Source organism: Garra rufa, chromosome 17 (assembly GCF_049309525.1).
Source record: "Garra rufa chromosome 17, GarRuf1.0, whole genome shotgun sequence".
Lineage (NCBI taxonomy): Eukaryota > Metazoa > Chordata > Actinopteri > Cypriniformes > Cyprinidae > Garra > Garra rufa.
This window is the reverse complement of record NC_133377.1, coordinates 32,605,012-32,617,174: the sequence shown is the minus strand read 5'-3', so window position 1 is coordinate 32,617,174 and position 12,163 is coordinate 32,605,012. Positions and strand designations below refer to the sequence as shown.

General features: G+C 37.7%; 1 protein-coding gene across 1 annotated transcript in view; it reads left to right on the top strand.

Moving 5' to 3' along the window:
• The first annotated feature begins 1,198 nt into the window (after positions 1 to 1,198).
• The window catches only part of ash1l (ash1 (absent, small, or homeotic)-like (Drosophila)), a 49,400-nt gene continuing 38,435 nt past the window's right edge, over positions 1,199 to 12,163 (top strand). Inside the window, exons 1-2 of the mRNA XM_073821241.1 lie at positions 1,199 to 1,321; positions 2,156 to 2,252. The gene's annotated coding sequence lies outside the window, so the exon portion shown is untranslated. The remainder of the gene's footprint in view (positions 1,322 to 2,155; positions 2,253 to 12,163) is intronic.

Here is a 12,163-nt window from a genome sequence, read left to right as displayed (position 1 = left end):
AACATTTTAGGAATGTTATAGGCTAATAATGTTAGGGGAACGTTACATTAACGTTAGAATAATGTTCTACAAACCAAACTAACATTCTGGGAACGTTCCACAAACTAAAAAAAACGTTTGAATGAAGAGAAATGTCTAGAATGTCAAAAACTAACCTTAAAAAATAACGATTTGGGAACAAAACCAAAATAAAAATGCTCTACGGATGTTATAATAACGTTAGAAGAATGTTATTAACAATAAAATAATGTTCTCCAAACCAAAAACAGGAATGTCTTTCTGGGAAAGTTTTACAAACCAAAAATAAAAAATATATATCTAATATTCTTGCAACTTTCTTTAAACTAAAAAATAAAATTCCGGTAATGTTAAGAAAACCTTCCTGGTTAACCAAATAATGTTCTGGAAGCCAAAAACTAACATTCTAGGAATGTTATAAGCTAATAATGTTAGGGGAATGTTACATTAACGTTAGAATAATGTTCTACAAACTAAAATCTAACGTTCTGGGAATGTTCTACAGACCAAAAACAAACTTTTTGGGAACGTTCTACAAACTAAAAACTAACATTCTGGGAATGTTAAGAAAACTTTCCTGGCTAACCAAATAATGTTCTGGAAACCAAAAACTAACGTTCTAGGAACGTTCTAGGCTAATTACATTAATGTTAGAATAATGTGCAACAAACTAAAAATGTTCTGGGAATGTTCTACAGACCAAAAACGAACTTTCTGGAAACGTTCTACAAACTAAAAACTAACATTCTGGGAATGTTAAGAAAACTTTCCTGGCGAACCAAAAGCAAACCTTAAAAAAGTAACGTTCTGAAAACCAAAACCTAACGTTCTGGGAACGCTCTGGGAACCAAACATTGTTGCTGCTCTTCTAATGATTGAATTCTGCTCAGTGCCGCTCATAAGAGTTACACAACCCGCCTCACAGCAACGATTCCCACGGGAGTCTCGATATTTCACTGTGGATAAACACTGCCACGAGCGTACGACAACACATACATCCCGCATTTTGTTTAAAAGTGTTTCGCTGAATTTGTATGCCCCGCACAATTGAGCAGATAGAAAGTGTCGAACAGCCTTCGACAACTGCCCTCGACTCCCCTCCCTGCTCCCCGTCCCCCCTCCTTTCCTCAGCTCTCCTCCCCTCCCGCTCCGACTGTGAGAATGCCCGTGCTGTACTGACAGAAACGATACGGGCTTAGCAGACATGGAGGCCCGATTAACGAGAGAGGCCCATTCCGACGCGTCTGAGCTCGACTAACGCGGACCCGGAGAGGGATTCGGGCGACATCTCGGATTATCACGGGTAACGAGCGCCGCACGGAAGACGAGGGAGAGGGCGAAGAATTTGAGGGAGAGATCCATTTCGGGTCCTCTGTTGATTCAACGCAGCCGCCATTTTGTTGACAGTTCGTGTTTTTAATAACCCGTGCAGGGCTCATCCCGAAGAGCGTTAGATTTTTGTATTCCGCTTCTATTGGATGTTTTTACGCGATTGTTGGATTTTTAGTGACGGCCCGGACGTGAAGGGAACACTTTACTAATGTAGTGGCTGCTTCGTTACATTACTAATCGTGTGGACGGACCGCGGGGTTAGCTAGCCATTCCAGCAAATGAGCCTGACAGGACAGATCATTAGAGTGCGGGTTTAGTGGTACGATCTACCCGCTGTGGATTCACTCGTTTGGGGGGTTGTAAACAACACGGAGACGTAAATTGAATGACCGTTGACGTTGTATACGTGGGGTTATAGCTGCGATGTTGGGCAAAGCCAACTTACCTTGCTCACAGACATGTGTCTTTCAAAATTGCATTGGCAGCAATGTATTTTGACATCTTGTTGTCGTAACAGTCTCTGTCTATTAACTTGGTATTACTGTTTAATACAGTCTAGTTTTTGACACCGTTCTAATTTAAGCTTACGCTCAAGATATGCTCTTTGCTAACGAGCTATGCTAGCTATATTAGGATCATAAACCGTGACCAGTGCGCCTCAAGTAGATAAATATCGTTACATCTCATTTTTGCGGGATGACTGGATATACACAGTAGAGGAGTGAATTGTTATGCCATGCATTGGTTGGAATGTTTTTCCGAGAAATGTGACCGCTCTTTCCTTTTGCTTTTTTGGGGACATCAGCGATTTCAAGATAAATATCCGAGCGACCATGCTGTTACGTACGAAGGGAGGATTTTGATCGCAAATTATGTGAACGCCGTTCTGGACAGCTATTAAGGTGAGTGACTTGTGACTTAATTCTGCGTTTAGACTTTAAACGAGGTGGTTTTTACTAAAACATGTCTAAACAAGTAAGGAAAATGTAGTGTTTTGATGTACGAAATGTTCGCTCTTGCGCTTTGTTTGTTGTCTCTAGTGCGTAATGCTGTTTAGGGAATGTTGCGGTAGCTTTGGCCGGTGCTCGTTTCATAGAAACTAACCTTCAGCAGCACCTGCGAGTAGATCATCCTCAGTTAACCTCGCTCACAATAGGGTTCGCTGCACGTGCAAATTGCGCGCGCCTTCGGCTGGTTATATTTTTCCCATTGAGGCAGATGTCTTGAGTAGTGTAGAAAGTGGTGTCTGGAGCCTTTGGGCCACCTTTGACCTTTGACACCGCTGTCAAGGAAACCAGAACTAAGCTTCCCGCTGGCTGAGTGCTGTTTGAGTGGATAGGCGTGATTTCAGGCATTTAGTTTGTGGTCAGGAGAAGATTCAGCCAAGACGCATTGTGTTTGAAATATGAGTGCAGATTAATAGCAGATCCCAATGCTTAGCCTGCGTTAGACGGGTTAGTTTCGTTTTGTGGTCGTTTCTGATGGCATCTGATGCTAAGTTGCGAACAGTTGGGAGATGTATGGACTAGTTGCCTGGCTCACAGTAGCACCACAAGTATTTGGGGACAATATTCGGCCGAGATGAGGGTGCAAAAATCAAGATATTGAGAAAAATCACCTTTAAAGTTGTCCAAATGAAGTTAGCAGTGCTTATTACTAATCAAAAATTAGGTTTTGATATATGAAATAGGAAATTTACAAAACCTTCATGGAACATGATCTTTACTTAATATCCTAATGATTTTTGGCATAAAAGAAAAAACAATAATTTTGACCCATATGATGTATTGTTGGCTGTTGCTACACATATACCCGTGCTACTTATGACTGGTTTTGTGGTCCAGGGTCGCATATACTGTTTAAAATATAGACTAAAATTATGTAGACACTTTCTGGATGTCAAACGTTAGTGGAACATCTTCATCGTTGATGTGATTAACTATACTAAAAATCACTTATTTGGTTAAAAGTAATTGCAAAATATCTTAAAAAGTGAAGTTAAGTAGTTCTAAGAAAATATCTAGACATCATTTGTTTCCAATTGTTTGGCACTTATTTGGATATTATGTTTTCTAATGCAGTAACATTCATATAAGTGTAGCTTAAGTGTCTACAATATGTGTTGAGGTCACTATTTTAACCAAAACACAAGTCTGTATTAATGTCAGCATGTTACCTGGATGCACAGCCATATCGGCGACACTCAGATGTAAACAACAGCATTGATAATGCGGTTAATGTACTACTGAATATGTTGTTCTGCTAATTTATGTTGTATAAACCATGGAAAAAATGTGTGGAAGCTGCTAAATCATATAGAGAAGGACTTAGTAGGGCGCAATATTTTGACAAACTAAAGTTAATAGGTGGTAAAGATACGTACAAGGAATATTAATTAAGATATTAGACTAATATTTCACCTACCTGACTGGAAATGATAAGAGCAAACATGAATGTTGTCAATTTTTACCCTGGAAATTCTGGTTCAGTTTGGCCCAACCCCAAACAGCTTTTGCTCCTCAGACAGTTTTTTTGCACACTTCTTCTTGATTTGTAATAACTTTTTAGTCTGTAGTACTCCAAATGTTTTTCCTGGTCTGACTGATTAGTACAGCCCAAAACATGACAATAATTGACCAGCAGCAATAATCAGCAAACATGCAAGATTTGTTTGGTTCAGTGGCATTGTTTACATTCAGTGCTGCCAATATGGCCGATTGATGATGCATCATGAAAACACTCTATTTGCTAAATGAATATTAATGAATGATTCATCCATATATGTTTCATTTTTACTTGTTTACTTGTTTTAAGCTCATAATTTTTAATCAGAATGTCATAACTTGATCTTGTGGTGAAATGACAGACTTCTCTTTTGTAGGTATGCTAGACTTTTCTATTCACTGCGTCCACTTAAACCTGTTTTCGTACAATCACCTGTAAGCTAGCATTCAGATCTGCCTCTATCCAATAGAGCGTTTTCACAACGCGCCATCAGTCGGCCATATTGGCGGCACTGGATGTAAACAATGCCACTGAACGGAACAGAACTCGCAAATTTTGCTGATTATTGCTGATGAAAATGGTCAATTATTGTCATGCTTTGGGCTGTACTAATCGGTCGTACCAGGAAAAACATTTGGAGAACTATAGACTGACAACATTTATAACAAATCAAGAAGAGTGCAAAAACTATCTAAAGAACAAAAGGCATTTGGGGTTGGCCAAACAGAACCAGGATTTCCAGGGCAAGAGTCTTGACAACATTCATGTTTATTCTATTCATTTCCAGTCAGGTAGGTGAAATATTAGGCTGATATCTTAATACTGCTCCTACGTTTCTTTACCACCTATTAACTTTAGTTTGTCAAAATATTCCGGTCCTTCTCTATATGATTTAGCAGTTTCCACACATTTTCCTGTGGTTTAGACAGCATAAAGTAGCAGAACAACATATTTAGTAGTACATTAACCATGCAGTCCATGCTGTTGTTTACATCCAAGTATCGCCAATATGGCCGCGCATCCGGATAACTGACCAAACTGTGACGTAAGTGCAAATTGATAGACAAACCATCAACAGAATAGAACTGTTTCACAATATGGAGGAAAAGAATAGCTGTTTCTGTTTAATTGCAACTTGAAAATAATTTGTTCCTGCGGCTTAAATGCCAGTTTTGAAGAAGCATAAACAAAAGTATAACTGCATCCAAAAGGAAGAGTGGGAAATGAGAGGAGATAATTGTCTGCTGTAAGTCCTCTAAACTATATCTTTTATAGTTTTTAGATGCAGTTTGCCAGTGCTTTTTCTTCTTCTTGCCATGTTGTCATCCTCAGGCTCACTAAATCTAAACTACAACTCAACTCTCACTGCCTCCCAATTTGTCCTGCAGTGTTTTTTGGCTGGCTGGAGGTTGTGGCTTTCAGTGCTCGTAGAAGAAACGCGGGCACGTAATTTCATAGCAGAGGAAAGACTGTCTAAATACACAGAGTTAGTATATTATACATCTATGCTGCCAAAGCAAGCATAGATTAAAGAGTCAGGAATGACAGGTGCTGAAGAAGCGTGGATGGAGGAGGAAGCGCAAGAATCACAGATTTGAGTTTCCTTTTTTTTGTTGATAAATTGGCACTACACTTTAGTGTAGAGTTTATATCTCTGTACGTAAGAACTAGTGTTGTCACGATACTGGAATTTCTAACTTCGATGCGATACCTTGAAAAATATCGATATTCGATACTATTTTCGATACCACAGAGAAAAAAACTGCCACAATATTAAGGGGATAAATTTCATTTTTAATTGAAAGATAAACATAACGTAAGTCTAGAACATGAATGAGGTATATGCATATGTACACTGCTACAGCCCTGTTCAGCTTCTTAGCTTCATTTGAGTTTGCTTCATACTTTCTTTGTTGTTCAAATACAACTGGTAGTGTAGGTTGTAAACTTTTTTTTTCTTTTTAGACCACACTTTTAAAATGAACTGAACTATCTAACTAATCTTAGAACTTAAGTTAATGGTAAAATATATTTGTTAACATTAGTTAACATTCACTGGATAGACATTAAGACAAATTGCAGAATTTAAGTAATGATTTTTTTTTAAATAAAGTTAAATAAGCGCAGTTAATTTACATTTGACCGCAGTTAAAGTATTTACTCGTCTAGGATTCCTCAATCTGATCATATTAACCAACTACGGTAAAAAAAAACAAAAAACGGGACAACACTCATATCAGCAACAATAATAGTCTTATTTAATGATTCAGTAATATTAAAATGAGAACAGTTATAGATCCGGGTGTCTGTCTTTCAGGTGCTTTGCGATATTAGTGGTGTTAGCGCCTTTTGTTAGCACTGCTCTGTAGCAACTCTTATATATTGGCTTGCTTGTGTACTTTCCAAGTATGCTTTCATTTGCTTCATATCCGAAATATTTCCAGAAAGCACTCCTGCTGTGTTCTTTATCAAACAAAGCCGGTTATGGGGGCGCCGCATTCGCTTTCGCTTCACGCGCCTTTGTGGAGAAGTGAAAGTGAAAGTGACAGCTCGGCTAGTATCGATACTTCGGGAAATTAGTATTGGTACCGTTCAGATATTTCAGTATCGATATTTATCGAAATATCGATATTTTTGACAACACTAGTAAGAACAGAAAAGTAATAATTCACATTGTTCTTAGTATAGTAATTTTGACATGACCACTAACAGCTCAACTGGTGCTTGCAACGTCAAGAGCATGGATTCGATTCCCATTGCTTCAGATGCATAAATGTAAACCCAAAATTGTTGGATTGTTGCAATTTGGGTTGTCCAGCTAGCTTTCCCTCAAGACTTTTCTCTCAGCCATTTTACAATACAAGGTAGCATTTATTTTTGGCATCTTCTCCGCAAAGAGAGGAGGGACGAGAGAGCGAATAACACAGTAACAAGAAGCGGAGTACGACCCAGAGCGCTGAGGAAATAGGGGAATGATTGTCACTGAGGGAGGGACGGACCAGGGAAAAAAGACGGAGGGAGGGAGTGCTGGGGAAATGTGTTTTCGATTAGCAGGAGCACAACAACTCTAGTTTGACCGCTGTGCTGTTAGATTTCCAAGTGAGTGTTAGAGGGAGACTGAATGAGTGAGAGGACGAAAAGAGTGACAGAACGGGGTGAAAGGGTAGGTCGGGCAGAGAACAGGAGAGGTGTGATTTTTGGATGGCCGTGTGTGAAACGGAAAAGGGCGAATGGAAGAGAAAGGGCGTGTTTGAGTGAAATGGGGTGAGTAATTATAGTAAACATTGAGAAGTCGGGAGTAGGAAGGCAGGACTCCAAGTTCTGGAGCGCGGTTTATAGTTGTGGTGATTTCACAGAAAACGACTTTCTCAATATAAAAGACCACCACTAATGAAACAACACTCCGTAAAATGGCTCTCAGAGCTTTTTCTCGTGCCGAGCGCTAAACGGCCGTAACCGTTCGCGTAGCGTTCCAATGACCTAGGCGTTCTTAATAGACTTGTGTAATCTTTAAACCTGCACTCTCAGCGGGGCATAAAGAAACTGTCCGCTTCTGTCCCTCTCTTTTTCCTTTTCTTTCCCGGTCTTTCATTCACTCTGCTCTCTTCTGATTGGCAGTCATAAAAGGGCTCGGAAAGGTGACTGGATCCTCTGTCTCCCAGAGGGCCCTTTATGTTGAGGTCACTGCTCGGACTCGCCTCTCAATGACTTGACCCTCAGAAAGCACCTGTGGTTGGTGCAGTACTAAATTACTCAGTGGCCTTTTGTTTTGGAGGTGTGTAAAGGGCGTAAGGTTACTTTTGTCAAGCCCCCAGTACTTTTTTGGTGCATTCCAGAAAAAAGTTTATGCTCTCTGTCTTTATAATCCAGGTCAATTTATTAGAAGGCTCTACAAAGGATTGTAAACTGTTTGTGATCTTTATTGCTTGGAATTTTCAATTACCATTTATAAATGATAGCTTCTGAGTTTTTTTTAGTTATATGAATATTAAAAGGCTGGTTCACACAAAATGAATATTCTGAAATCATTTAATATCTTTAAGACTTATTAGGGCCCGAGCCCAAAAGGGCGAAGGCCCTATTGTTCTTCTAAGGGTTCTTATTTTTTTTTTTTTTTTTTTTTTTTTTTTCAACCGTTGGGGCACTTTTGGGGGCCTTAACATACTCAAAAACTCTTGAAAATTTGCACACATGTCGGAATCTGCCGTCGTCCGGACGCCACAGAGGCTGGGACCCGGGCGTGGTTCAGGGCCTCTACAGCGCCCCCTGGAACACAGTTTGAAAACTTGATGTACTGCGCACACATACTTGCACGTATTGATATGAAACTCGGTACACATATAGATCTCACTGAGCCAAACAACTTTTGTACTCTATGTCATGGGCTGAACGCAACAGGAAGTGAGATATTTAGGGCTGTTTAAAAAGCGCATGCTCTGGAATTTAACGTACTCCTCCCAGGGTTTCCATAGGATTGTCACCAAACTCGGTCAGCATGATCTCAAGACATTGGGGACGCTAAATTGCGAGGGGATTTTTGATATCTCGAACGGTTTGGCCGTGGCAAGGCGACAAATTTATGGCGAGAAATGAGAAACAGGAAGTGTCTAATTACTGTTGCACACATTGCTTGATTCTTATGAAACTTCACCAGTTTGTTTGTTGTATGATGCCGATTCCATAAATGTGACTATTATGAGTCAAAGTTATAGCGCCACCAACTGGCAGCAGGAAGCGTGTCATTTTCAAAATCCTTTGAAATCAGCCTCTTAATTTTACTTGATTTTCTTCAAACTTCATCAAAATAATGTCAAAACACGGCCGATGAGAATATGTAAAGGGGTCGATGATAAATCAAATACTGTTGCCATGGCAACGCGTCAAACTTTAAAATTTGATTCCTGTCTTTTCGAGGCAGATAACATGCTTAGAATTTCATGAAACTCAACACACACGTCAATATTAATGATAGTTAGACACTGGCAAAAGGTCATAAATGGGCGTGGAGCAGGCACTCTATAGCGCCATCTTTTGACAAAAGTTGGGGGGTTAGTTTTTCCTACAGTCACCAAACTCTGTACATATATTGTTCTCATCAATCTGGACAACTTTCTAAATCAAACTCATTAGCTAAGACCAACAGGAAGCCGGCTATTTTGATTTGAATGTGGATTTTTGGAAAAATCAGGCTGTAAACAAATTCACACTCCTTCTAAGAAAAATAAGGTATTCACACCAAACTTTTTTAACATGAAGAGAATATTCTGAAGATGTTAAATTGCGAGCGGTTTTGGGATATCTTGAACGGTGTTGACGTGGTGATTTTTTAAAGATATAGTAAAAAATATTTTTATATCTTTAAAGTGCAGCATCCAAACTCTTTAAAACTTTTTTCACACAGAGATCTAATCATTCTGAGCAAGTGCTGCAAATAAAAAATGTATACAAGCTTCTATGAATTAAAGAAAATTTAAAAAAGAACTCAGAAACCTGCTGTCACTCTGGTGAATGTCTCTACAGTATGTGTGTGCGTTCAGTCAGGCACAGAGAAGCTCATTATTGCAGGGGGGAGGGGTGAGAGGCAGAGAGGGAGAGAGGGGTAGAAAGTGAAACATGCTATCTTGCTTATAGACCATCTTTGAGAAATGCACACATATATATATAGTGTAATCGAAATAAATACGTCTGATCTTTGAGAGTCTGATATTTTGAGAAAATATAAAGGGTCACTAAGTCTTTCATTGTTTGTATTTTGCAGTTGTTTTTTTATTTTTTTATTTTTTTACTGAACTATACCATGAACTTGTCCTATTCAGTCACATAGCAAAAGATTAAGAAAAATTAAACTTTTAGCATTAGCGATTTATCTTCATTGATAGACATTTATTTTCATAGTGTTATTTATTGAATATAAAATTTAAATTAACAATTTCAAGACAAACTTGGACAATAAAAACAAGCTTTGCTGTTATCTGTTCAAAACATCTGAAAATTATAAAATTATATATATATAATATATATATATATATATCGCCCCTTTCAATACTCAACTTGTTTTTAAAGATATTTTGAAAGAATGAAGCGTTTATAGAGCACTTTATTGTGTATTGCTGTACACCCACATGAACTGTGTTCATGTTCATGTTAATTCACAGTACATAAATTATATATGAATACTTTTTTAGCTTAATATTAATTAACATTAATAAATGCTATTTATTTATTGGTCATGTTAACTAATATAGTTAATGCTAACAAATAAAACTGAATGGCAACATTTTATATTTTGTGTGTATGTGTCTGTGTGTTGATTTTAAAGTCTAACCCTTTCAATTCTGTAAACTTAAAATCCAAACTAGCAGAGGGTTACTGTGAATGCATGTGCCAACTGGGCACCGTCTTCCTTATTGATTCTTAGTTATGACAAAAATTGATTTTATACAAAAATATATTATACAAAAATTGTTCAGATAGGTAACAATGACATTTAAGCAGAAGTGGTGGATGTAAAGGAAGCAATAATAACATTTTGCTATCATCATGAATTACATGTTCTTATCATCATCAGAAAATAGATAATTTGTAGCATACTGGTTCACAGTTGGCATCTATCTGAAGTCCTTGCATTGATTGCATTTAATTAAATCAACATTATATTTGGTCAGTCTGATCTTGAGGCCTTAGAGATGTTAAATTGTGAAGATCTTGAGTTTTCATTAAAGGGCATGTCCGTGGTGGCCTGACAAAGTTTGATGTTTCTGCATAGACATAGAAGTGGTTATAACTTAGCCTGAAAATGTCTGATCTGCCACAAAATTCACAGGTTTGGTAAGAATCCTGGCCTGAAGACACCTAAAGACCAATATTCAGATATTATCATAGCCCCACCTGTTGGCAGCAGGATATATCATATATTTCACTAACTCAAACATACCAAGGTCAATCTGCACCAAACTTCATATGTTTGATAATAGTGCTGGCCTGAACACATCTACATGCCAATAATCAGTTATAGGCATAGCGCCACCATCTGGCAGCGGCAAGTTTGGCACATTTAAATGACTTATGACATATTTTTTTCTATAATTACTGTATTAAAAGCATACTGCCCACCGTTTGCTGTTTTCCTGAAGCCACCGGTCGGCGGTGAGCCCGGGTGCGAGGGCCCGTTCATCGCTGCTCGCAGCTTTAATTTCTTTTTGTGGTACTAGGGCTGGGTGATATGGGCAAAGAAAAAATCGTGAAAATAATTTTCATGTCAGTCAGTATTGCTAATTATATCACAATAAATGTAATTTATTTTATTTCTTTCAAGTTTTAAATACAGAATTTAGCTCATGGTGGTTTTAAACTACTCTTCTATTAATAATATTACATTTTTTGTCTTCTAGAAATGCAAATTTGACAGTAGCTTGAGTTGACAATAGTTTAACTAACACAAATGCTTTAATTACATTCCATTACTCTTTAATACATGTCTACATTAATATTAATAATAATAAACTTCCATATGATTATCGCACATTTCTGCCACAATAACATGGTGCAGTTAGTGTTACTATAGTAAATGCATGGTAAAAGATGGCAATTTGTAGACTGAAAAGCCTTCTGACTGTATCGTTTCTCTTGTTTGTTGGTACTGATTTATCCAACTTGAAACTAGTTTAAATCACAGAGTCATTTGTGTCCTTCACTGAATTCAAGCGCTCCATTATCATACTATATATAAAGTACTGTAAAAGTAGTTGATATGGCTTCTTGAAATGAAACATTTGAGTGTTTGCATGTACAACAAAATGCTGATAACTATCAAAAATCAGTGTCATCAAACATAACACAAGAAAACCTTATCTCCAGTTTTGATGAAAAGGTAAACAGATACATTTGCACATTGAAATAATCTACTGGTTAAAGTGCTGAGCCCAATCAAACAGATGGGCAAAAATCTGTCTGTCTGTTTTTTGTCAAACTGTTTATGACTTTCATCTGGTAAAATGTGTTTACATGATCTTACATATTGTCAGTTTATTAAGCATTACTCATGTGTATGTGATCATATTCATTTATCATAATATGAAGCAGTGTAAAAGCCTCTGCAAAAGCCTCTTTGATGTTTTTTGTCTGGCTTCATAGTGTATCATTCAGAACTATTCATAATCAAAAGTCTCTGTATAGTTTGGATATTAGTGACTAGCCTTTCTATGTCCTTAGTTAAATCTTTCAAAGTCGTATTTGTGGTGGTGATCCATGTTTGCAAAGCCATTCTGTGTTAATAATTAAATTAAAGGTTAAGGCTGTCTCAGAAGTG